Raw genomic sequence first — 11,683 nt, 5'->3', positions numbered from 1 at the left:
TCCCGGGAGAGAGGCCCCGAGCCCCTTTGTGCCCAGTTTTTCCACCCCCGAAGACCGTCGGTGTGAACGGACGGGGCGCGCTCCCTCCCCGTGTGCACACAGGAGCACGCGCACAGCCTTGGAGGAGGGTGCTGCCCTGCCCGCCCCGGGGTGGGCGCAGCTGCTCCCCGGTCCGTCCCCCCGCGAGGGTTTGGCGGCCCCGGAGCGCAGGGGACCGAGTCCGCCGGGGGGGAAGCCGGGGCGCCACCGGCCGACGGAAGGTGGCGCTTTAACACAACAACCTTCCCCGGGCACGTGGGCTCTTTTCTTCTTTCTCCCTCTTTCTAGAGCAAAGAAATCCATTTAAAACCCGAAAGCCGGTATTCTCTTTTATTCGTTTGCATTCTTCATTTTTCCCCCTCTCTCTCTTTCTCTCTTTTTTCTCCATCAGTTCCCCTTCCTCCGTGGGGTAAGGAAACGCCGCAGGGACGGTTTGGCTGGGCCGGACCCCCGCGCGCCCCGCCCCGAGGAGGAGAGGCCGGAGTAACGGTCTGTGTGGGGTTTGGCAGGGGCTGGGTCCTCGAGTTCAATCTGGCCACTCGGGATGCTGATTGGAAATCCCGGTCTAGGACCTGCAAACTGCACAACCCCCAGCCCCCACCCCTGCGTCACCCGTCTACCCCGCTCGCTCTCCGCTCCCGCCCCTCTCCCGGACCCCTCCCCCCAACTCCCTCACTTCTTTTGCAGCCTTCCTCTTCCTTTTCATCCCTCCCCCCCTTCTCTGTCAGCGACCCCCCTAGAGCAGCCTCGTCCAAAAATCTAGCACGCCTTTCCGTCTGGGTGAACAGCACACCGCAAGGAGAAAACAAGGTGCACCCCAAGTTTCCAGTATTGACTCTCCGAGAAAAGGTGGGTTGGGGCTGCCTTTAGAACACAGGCTCAGACTCTTTTAGTTTGGTAAAGCTGCCCCGTGCCCTGCCGATCTTGCCGTGCTACTTCGGAACGCGTTTCCCTTTGTGCTGCTTTATTTAGTCCCTTTTTACCCATCCAACTAAGGATATTCTGGGGGCAATTAAAAGAAAACCGCCGCTTCCTCTTCATTGTCTGTCGTCATACGTGTCTTCACACCCGCCAGCGTTGGGGGAGCTGGCAACTTTGAATAGTTCCTAAGATCCTGCCCGGAGTATTTCACAAGAAAAGTCAGCTGCTAAGACTGGTGAAATGACCCAAACGTGCTTCCTTTCAGGCGCTCTCCCCGCACATATCACGGCATTACCTAAGCGCTGCTCCCTCCCTCCACCCCCGCTCGGACTTTAATAACATGAAATGGTACCATGTTTTTACAGTTCATTATTTAAAAGAAATTGCTACCATCGCTGTACCGTCCACCTCAGATTCGTCCTAAAGAAATAGCAAAAACGGCATCACATACTTACAATTTTAATAATGCTGGCGCTTATTTTATTATTATTATTATTTATTTTTTTTAGGACAATCGGAGCTAAAAGAATTTACAGTCCTGCCTTCGTGTGACCTGGAGTCTGGAAATGTATAAAACCCTGGCGGTGTGTGAAAATTCATCTTCACTCCTATCAGAGCAAACACTGGATCGTGTTTTTCTCAGATTTTCCGTCTAGTTCAGCTTCTGGGAACACCCCTAGAGAAGCTCTCTCCCACTCCCCCAACACAGTACAAATCCACATTCTAGCGAGTGGGCTTGAAATAATTTAGCTCAGTTGCATTATTTTCATGCAAACAATGAAGGCATCTAATCGTTCAGGCTCTGATAGAAAATGCATTTGAAATGTTTGGTAAATCCAATATTCATTTGCCTTCACCCTTTAACACAAATCATGTTTAAATTTTGAGTACGAATTACAGTGTAGTAGGACTGGGAAATGATGGATTTTATTCTCATGGTGCGATGATGTTAGAGGATATATAATTGAAATTTACTCCTTGAAATTAGAAATCTAATCACTGTTCAAGGAAAGGTGGTTCATTTGTCTCAGAAAATGCAGTGAGGGGGTTGCTTAATAGTGTGAAAGGACTGGCCTGAGAATGAGAGGTAAGTGGTGTAATTTGATGAGTCTTTGCAGTAAACACTTTGCAGAGATTGGAAGTCGTAGAGCAGGAGTTCCTGGGGTACTAAGCAATGTGCAAAGGCAAATTTCTCCCTCGGTATTATAGACAGGTTAGAATTATCTATAAGGATTCACTTGATAGCTGTTTTGTAACATGGGCCCACCATACATATTTAATGTTAGTCACTTTAGTGAATATTTCACTGAGAAATGGAAAACTACCTGACTAATTTACCTATTATGTGTACTTTAATTTTTTGCTTCCTAAGGGAACATTTTAAAATAAGTATGACATTTGTAAAAAGTAAGGAATGAGAACATATTTGGGACTTGCTTTCTTTTCATGGAACAGTATTTACTTGTGAAAATCAGAAATTTGCAACAGCAGCAGTAACTATTTAAAGTGATTTTAAGCTAGCAAATAGAAAATGGGTTTTCTTTCCAAGACATGCCTACTCTTGACAGTGATTTGGTAAAGTGGAAATATATCTGCTATTTTTTAAAGATACTGTATATATCAGGATTAGGTCTACCTATATCTTTTTAAAGCCAATATGCAGTTCATTTATGTGCCTATAACTGTTTACAAGAAGGACACACAAATTTCTTGCCAGCAATACACTTTTTAGAATATATGCTTACTGTTCAGAGTTTTAAGATATACATTTGGCTAGAACACAGATAACTTTTTTGGTCATTGTCATTATCATTTAATAATTGCATCCTTATTAAGGAATGCTTGATTTAGAAAGACAATTATTAAGGGAGTAAGATAGTTATAGAAATCTCTCAATATTGTATTAAAATCTGAACAAATAATTGCTTTCTTCTCTGAAGAAAAACTTTGCTAAGCAAATAATATGCTATAAATACTACTGGGTAAATATTCAACTTACTGAATTGAACATGCCATTTTTAGAAATATTCTGACTACATGTGTTTCCCCATTTTTTCATCTTTGAACACGCATACATTCACACACACCCGATGCTTCACAGCTGTTCTTTGTGTATTTCCTAGCTGGTGAAACTTATCACAACATATATCTTGATTAAAAGAGAAATGTAGGATTCCATTTCAGAATCTTTATTTAACACACATATAGGGAAACACTGAGGTCCCTACAGGTGAATTTTTTATTATCTAACTTCCAACCTAACCTCTCAATGCTATAGAGCTCTTGTGTTATATTCTATTTACCTAGAGGTTTCTTTCCCCAAATATTTTACTTTTAATTTCTTTCACTGTATTCAGTCCGCAGGTTCTATGCCACTGATGTACCAAGACTAGCCCACCACATTTGATGGGGTTTAAAGTAGAAGGCAACCAATTTCAGAGGGAATATACATATATATATAAGTATTCATATACATTATAATATAAAAATTATATATAAATAATGTATAATACTGTATCACTGTCATCCCGTTCTTTGATTTACTCAAGTGGGCACCAGTAACGTCAAGGAATTTCTTGGGCTCCTTCTGCCTTCCTCCCAACATACAAGGTCAACGATGTCACTTCCCTGCTTGATTCTTCAGAACACATTTCAGTAGCTAAAACAATATTGAGAAAAACAAAAAGTAGTATTTCTACTAGTTTATTCTTTGAATTACCCATCCAAAGTATGTTTCACAAAAGCATAGGTAATAGGTGTAGCAGTTATAAAACTTCTGAGATATATTTGTATATCCTTAAATACAGACTGTACACACAATGAAGAGACCTAAAAGTGTCACTCCCCAATATCTCCTTATCGAATGTAGCCCCAGCTACTTTCCATTCCATTAATTTAAACAATGTGAGTTAAAGCCATCTGAATCAGTCTGTTGATGAGACATTATTGAAGTTTGAAAAACATTGCCCTAGGTATTGAGAGCTAAGATTCTGTACTGGTCTATCTTGGTTTTAAAACTCTACCTTTCAGTGTTTTTATGTTTTCTGGTCTTATTATGTAGTCCTTTATCATGTAGCCTTTGGTAGACTTAATAAAAACTTAATTCAACAAACCTGCTGCTTCTGAAATTCACAACTTTTCTTTGCTATTCACATGAATTACATGATTCCTTAAAATAGACTTTATTTTTAGAGCTGTTTTAAGCTTACAACAACAAAGACCAAAAAAAAAAAAGAAAGAAACTCAGTGGATGGTACAGATAATTCACATACATACGTAGTCTCCCCCATCATCGACAGCCGTCATAAGGAGATACATTTCTAAAATACAAAGATATCACTATCAACAATTGTCATAGTTTCCACCAAAGTTACTCTTGGTTGTATATATTTAGTGGTTTTAGACAACTGCATATGATAGGTACCCATCAGTATCATGCTAGGTAGTTGAATTGCCTTTAAAATCCTGTATGTGTGAATCTGCGAAAAACCCAGGTATGCAGGGCTTGTGACTCAAATTTACAGGCTCACATGGAGTGGGGATAGGTGACTTCCCCTCATCTCCCTAGTTTACCGGTAGCTTGGCAGTCACACCCACAAACTGCCCCTGGCACCATATAATCTCATTAACAGCCATGATCCAGAGGCTCAGAAATAAAGCTCTCTAGGAAGAGAGAAACAGAGAATTACACACTGCAGAGATGCCTCCAGACCTTGTACCAGGCTGTCACATCAGGGACAACTAGAAGGGGGCAAGTGAGTTCCCCTCCCTGCCTCAACAGAGCCCCAGCAGCCAAAACCCCCCAGAACTCAATTGCAGCCATGCTCACAGCTGCTCTCCACATGCTTGAAGGAGTTTCACCCATGAGTGATTTTGTTGTGTAAATGTATTTTAAGTTTTAGTATTCCGGGAGCGTAGTATCTCATACTCTATGCCACTGACGTACCAAGAGTAGCCCACCACATTTGAAGAGGTTTAAAGTAGAAGGCAACCAATTTCAGAGGGAATATATATATATATATGTATATATGCATATATACACATTATAATATAAAAATTATATATAAATAATATATAATGCTGTATCACTGTCATCCAGTTCTTCAATTTACTCGAGTGGGCACCAGTAACGTCTCCATTTGTCCCAGTCCTGAGATTTTAGCAGCCTCTCCTTACTCATCTTTTCCAATGATTAGAAGCTCTTTTAGGGTCAGGGGAATGAGGCCTGCTATTGTTACTGTTCTTGGCATATCAAGTATGGCATGGGGAGCTTGCCAGGCTCTGCTGTGCAGGCGGGATACTCTTGGTAGCTTGCCAGGCTTTCTGAGAGACATTGGGTAGTGAAGGTCAGTTGCCGGGTCCCTTGGGGCGAGGAAGGCTCTTGTTTTTAGCGGGGGGTGGTGGTGCACCCAGTGCTGTTCAGGGATTATATTATACATTATAAAATATATAAATAATATGAATGCATAAATATATATTTATAAGAAATTACCGTATATTATCTCTTATAAAAGTACTTAATGGCTCAAGGGTGAAATACAACAATCTTCACACAGCTTCCTTTAAGGAAACTTTTAGACCATTTTTAGTGGATTATTCATAACAAGCAATACAAATTAATTATTTTGGTTCTGCTTTTGGAGCACTGTTTGGGATTTCGGGTGGAAAAGTTCGAAATATGGTGGCGGGAAGGTACAATGATGGTGGGATTGGTGTTTGAATATTAAATGTTATGAACTATCGTGAACAACTTTTTTGGGGGAGCAGTCATACCCAGTAATGCACAGGGGTTACTCCTGACTCTGCACTCAGGAATTCCTTTTGGCGGTGCTCGGGGAACCATATGGGATGCTGGGAATTGAACCCGGGTCAGCCGCATGCAAGGAAAATGCCCTACACACTGTGCTATAGCTCCAGCCCCAATTGTGAACTTTATGAAGATAAAATAAAATTTAAAAACTAAAATTATCTATTTTTCACTTATTTATCTCCTCTCCCTCTAACCCTTGCTAAGTGCTGGTCTTTTTTTGACTCTACATATTTTGTTTTTCCTATAATGCGCATACTTGTAACACAAAATGTAGCCTTTTTGGGATAAACTTTTAAATCATGCTATTTGTTTAAGTTTTTTCCATGTCTTTTCAAGTTTGATGGATCACTTATCTTTAGTATTGAAGAATAATCTGTTATTTAGATGTTCCACACTCTACTAATTCACCTACTGAAGAATATATTGGCTGCTTCAAATTTTTCAAAATTATGAGTAAAGCTATTATTATTTACACACCGGAGAAGTTTTTGTGCGGACATATATTTTTTCAGTTATTTGTGGTAAATATGCAGAAGTATGATTGCCTGAATAAATGGTAAGGATATGGTAAGTTTTCAGAAAATTCCAGATTGTCTTTCAAAGTGATTGTGCCATGTTGTCTTCTTATTACCCACATCCCGCTAGAACTCAGGTTGCCAATGTTTGAAATTTTGGCTATCTGAGGGGTGAATGTTGATAATCCATTGTTGCTTTAATTTGCAATACTCTGATGACATCAGATTAAGTTAATTAATCTTTTATACTTATGTATATTTCCTTTGATGAGGTATCTGTTTAGATCTAGTCTTCACCTTTCAATCAGATGCTTCACTTAATTTTTTATTGAATTTCAAGGTTTTCCCCCACATATATTGGATGGTAGTCCTTATCCTATGTAGCTTTTGCAGATTATTTCATTCTCTGATTTGTCTTCTCATTTCACAATGTCTTGAGTGAATTACTAGTTATAGTTTGCACCACATTTCTCAGAAATATTATTCACTTGTAAAATGGCACATTAGTTAAAACATTATAGAATCATAATTGAATATATAACAAGTATTTAGAACAGTGCCTATATATTTTTAAATATCCAGAGATACAATAATGGCACTGTGCATATTCAGTACCAGAAATAAAAACATACAAAAAACATACAACCCCCCCTCAAGTTACAACTACAGGAGAGATGTCTATGGTTCAAGACAAAGCCATTTCACACATTCATGCTGTTCCTTTTAACCTGGTATCTGTTAGAACTTGATTTCCTTAGCAATTTAGACAAATCTCATTTTCATTAAAAATATAGGTTAACTTCAGTGTTTTTTTAGAAACTGTTCTAGGAAAAACATGGAACTGGGATCTATCTATGCAAAAAGTAAATAACAAATGCATACAAAGTTTTTAAAGTAGTTATTAAAGAACATAAATATTTCTTTAAAAATTTCTAAAAAATTAACTATATTTTTAAGTTAATTAAGCTATGTTGTTGTACAACCCAAATGGTGTGCTCAGCTGCTGTTTATCCTTAGCTGCCTCACCTATTGCTCCAAGAAAGAAGAACATAGCATTAGGGTGAGGTGGGGAGATGGCTTCTGCACATTATGCTAATCCTTTGCCATTTGAACAAAGGAGAGGGGCAGGAGCTGCAGGAATGCTGGGGTACACTTCCCAGAGAGCATACAATGTCCCTTCAGGACAGGAAGGCTATTCTCCTAGAGACTTTGCTCTCTTTTGTATCAGCATCTTTGTTGTTGTTTAATACACTAAGAAAAGGGATAAGCAGTGTGTGTGTGTGTGTGTGTGTGTGTGTGCGCGCGCGCGTGCGCGCACGAGTGTGCCTGTGTGTGTAAAATAAAAAAAAGAATACTTCATGATTCTTCATGAATTTTGAGAGTACAATTAAAAAATTCACCAGATGTGATTTCTTGACAAATATTCTCCAAGTTGGCGTGTCTAATCTCTTCCTTGCCCAGAGCCATGATATATCATCATTTTTGATGATCTCCACTAAGGTGGTGGGGCCTCAGAGAGCTCTTGACTAGTCATCAGAATCCAGTTGATTTTAGGGTGGTGGTCTTTAGGGGCAGGACAGGAGGAAGGTACGTATACGTGAGCCTCACCAGATGATAGATCAAATTCGTTATATTAGATGTAATACTTCTGGATGGGAGGAGATAAAGTCCTGGCCTTGATTCTTTCTGACTTACCATGATCATAATACTGCAATCAACTACTAGCTCTGCATCTAACTAAACCTCTTCTTGACTGACTCCTGAACTTGATGTTTACTGTTAAGTCTATATCTCCCTTCTTTTACTTTCTTTTTTTCCCTTTATCCATGCTCATTCTGTTGGTGTCTTGATTCTTTTTCTTTTGTGTTCATTTTTTATATTCAAAAATTTATATTTAAATATTTCTGATAATGGGATGTTTATATTATTTGTACCATATGTTTTAAAAGTGGAATTTAATTTATTATATTGTTATAGAAGGAACCAAAATTTAGTGAACTGAAGGAAAATTAGAGAGAGAGAGAGAGAGAGAGAGAGGAAGCATTTTGTGCTCTTCCCCAGAAAGGACATTGAAGATTTGACTGCTTTTGATTTCTACTAGGATAGCTGTAAGTTACTGTGTGAATGGACGGGCATCTACTGGTAGAAATGGGGGAGAGTGGACAACAAGAAGACCCACAGGTCTACTGACCCTGAGGTACAGCTCTGCAGAGAACAGAGAGATGGTGGGACTGATAAGAAACTCTACTCATCCTCTTGTACTGTACATCAACTGTATAACCTTGATACCAGTGGATACCCCTGAGTTTCTCATCTGTATTGAGACATTTGAGTCTAGATATCTTCCAAGTTTACGTCTGCTTTTCACCCTTTTATAATTTTCTACCACTAAACACATTATTCTTATAGAAACCTTTAATTAGAGAAAATTATTTTGGTCATAGATTTGGCATACGTGGATTCATTATATGTCTAGTATAGTCAGATTGATATGAATCTATTATTGTTGACAGTTGTCATTTATTCTCTCCACTTAAAGGTCAGATACATTTATTATAGAAAATTTGAATGTTCGAAAATAAATCGAAAACCATTTAAGTTACCTAAAATATCCACTGCCAACTTGTCGCTGCCTCTTCCATTGATATCATGATGTTCTTTCAATTGACTAAAAGTGTCAGAGTCATCATTATTTTTCTCCCACAGTAGCAGCTGGTCAATGATATAATGATAAATGTAGTTTTTCTTTGTTTTTGTATCATAATCAGGGGTGTGAATGGTATATTCAGCTTGCAGGATTATCTGGGACTAATCAGGATATGTAGCTCTGGTTTTCTTTCGCTGACCCAGGATTATCATTCAAGGCTTACTTTTTCCCACCAGATCAGGCTAGCTGAGAATGAGATCCAAAGTGTCAATCTCCCCAAGATGGCAGAACCCACCCACTGCAACCCACCAGGATTCAGATGCTGGGCAGCTTTGGGAGTCACTGGAAGACAATGTCCTTTGAACCTTGGTTTTCTTCGCTGGAGTGGAGTATGTCCCTTCTGCAGATGACTCCCTGGGGTTTCTTTTCAGCTGATAACCCTCCATTCCATAGTATCTGAAAGAGGGTGTCCAGCCTCCCTTGTCAGGGTTCTCTTGGGAACTCTACTTTCTGACCCATCGAAATTTTTCAAGTTCTTTCTATGCCAGTTCTTGGTAAAAAAATCTGTATCTAGTGCATTCTGTTCTGCTGTCTTAGTGCAGCTCCAAATAAGTGCAGCTTATTTGCCACTTCTCCAGAGAATTTTGAAACCTCTGTCTTTTCTGAGTTTCCTCCTATGCCAGAAATCTGTCTTGGCTACAAGACAATGAGCAGTCTTTATACCAGGACAAGATCTTCAAAGGAAGGTGAAGGTACTGTCTAATGGGCCCAGGACAGAACAAGAAGCCCAAGAGAATTATTCTCAAATATTGAACTCCAAGGTAATTTTATGATTAGGTTTCTGGTTTAAGTGGGATCCATGGCTCGTTTATCCTTTTCTTTTTTTATTTTTAATTGGGGATGTCTATTCTATGCCTGGAATATATTTGTACTTTGGAATAGTGGATATCATAGGTCACCCATCCCCAACTTTAAATGGTGATATTGAACTTTAAGTTGATGTTGGAATTGACTAAGACTATCGCAGATGTTGTTATGGAATGAATGGAATCTACATGTGGAAGGATGTGGACTTTCAGGGCTCAGAGGTTGAATTAAATTCACCCCAAATTTATATGTTTATATCTTTACCTCAGTATGGCAAAATGGGAATGTTTTTAGAGAGGAGGACTTTGCAGATGATTGAGATAAATGAGGACATTAGGATGAACTCTAATGATGGATGGTGTCCTTTTAAAATTGGGGTCATTGGACATAGAGTCAGACATATGCAGAGGGAGGTTGACAATGAGAATGGACATTATAAAGAATGGACAAAGTAAAGAAAAAGGCCTGGTTTAGAGTCTCTCACTCTCAGGAGAACCCATTCTTCCCCATATCTGACACAGACTTCTGGCCTGATCACTGAGCTAGTAGACTGCTGTTGCTTAAATCCTTGGAATGTGGTGCTTTGTTATAGAAGCTTAGGAAACATATATAGATGGGCCAAAAAAACCATAAAGCCTTATTTTCTTGTATATTCTCTTCAAATTACTTTTCCTCTACTGAATTTCTAGACTCCTTTTTCATAGGCCACAAGGAGATGACAGAAGCAGATAAGAAAATGTCCAATTAACTCAAAACAGTAGGGCTTTTGTTACTGCATTTGGTGGTCACATCTTCGGGGTACAGGTGCTGTGTTGTCCATTTAATTCTGGAGCCTCAGGCATAATTCTTTTAGAAGTGAAAACGTACTGATAACACTCTAATTAAGCTAACGGAGGATCTCTCAATCAATTTAAGTTTGGAACTCGATCTGTGCTGTAGAGATGGTTTCTAGTTCTTTAGAGCACTGAGAGTCAGAAAAATATTATTGGGGAGCAGTTGCAGTATCACAACATTTTATAGTAGCATTTGCTTACTATGTCTCCCATATTTGGCAGAATGGTTGCTGCATCTTTGCAGCCTGTAGAGCATTTCACATATACCTTTATTATAATATTTATCACTTTTACTTCCCAGTGACAAAGAGACAAATTTACTCATTTTTCCATACCCAAGTTGGTCCAGAAATGACACTTGAGAGACATTACAGGACTGAGGACTATCATAGAGGAAATTTTTCCATGCTATTTACAAGGACTTATTTCAGCACTAAAATGTTGTTATACAATGAAATTCTTGTAGTCAATTTCTCTGGTGTATTTTTGGTGAAAGGAGTAGCTGACAAATATTAGGAAATGAAGGTGAGTTTTCAGTTTAGAGATGTTACCATTTTTGTGGAAGTTTAGCTAGAAGACAATCTTAAGATCACGACTAAAAGTCTCTCTTATTTTACTGTGATTTACATTATTATGTTTTTGGCCCCAAAACATGGCCAAAAATTTATATTATGGCCCCAAAACATGGGGCCATGCCCAGAGGTGTTCAGGAGTTACTCCTGGCTCTGCAATCAAGAATTACTCCTAGCAGTGCTTGGGGGACTATATGGGATGGCAGGGGTTAAACCCAGGTCGTCTGTGTGCAAGGCAAATGCCCTACCTGCTATAGAATGGATCCAGTCCCTTATTATGAATTACCTTAAAGTTAAGCGATATTCATTTCCCATTCATATTTTAAAGCAGAAAAGTGCCTCCATCTAATTCAGTTTAATTAAACATTAGTCAGTGAAGTGAAGAGAATAATAAATGTGGAACAAAACATATAGACTAAGGTAATTTGGCATTAGTTGCAAGCAAAGGGAAAAAAAACCCAAAACAGTAACAACCAAAA

The sequence above is a fragment of the Sorex araneus genome, chromosome X (genome assembly GCF_027595985.1).
Source record: "Sorex araneus isolate mSorAra2 chromosome X, mSorAra2.pri, whole genome shotgun sequence".
Taxonomy (NCBI): domain Eukaryota; kingdom Metazoa; phylum Chordata; class Mammalia; order Eulipotyphla; family Soricidae; genus Sorex; species Sorex araneus.
This window is presented reverse-complemented; position numbering follows the sequence as displayed.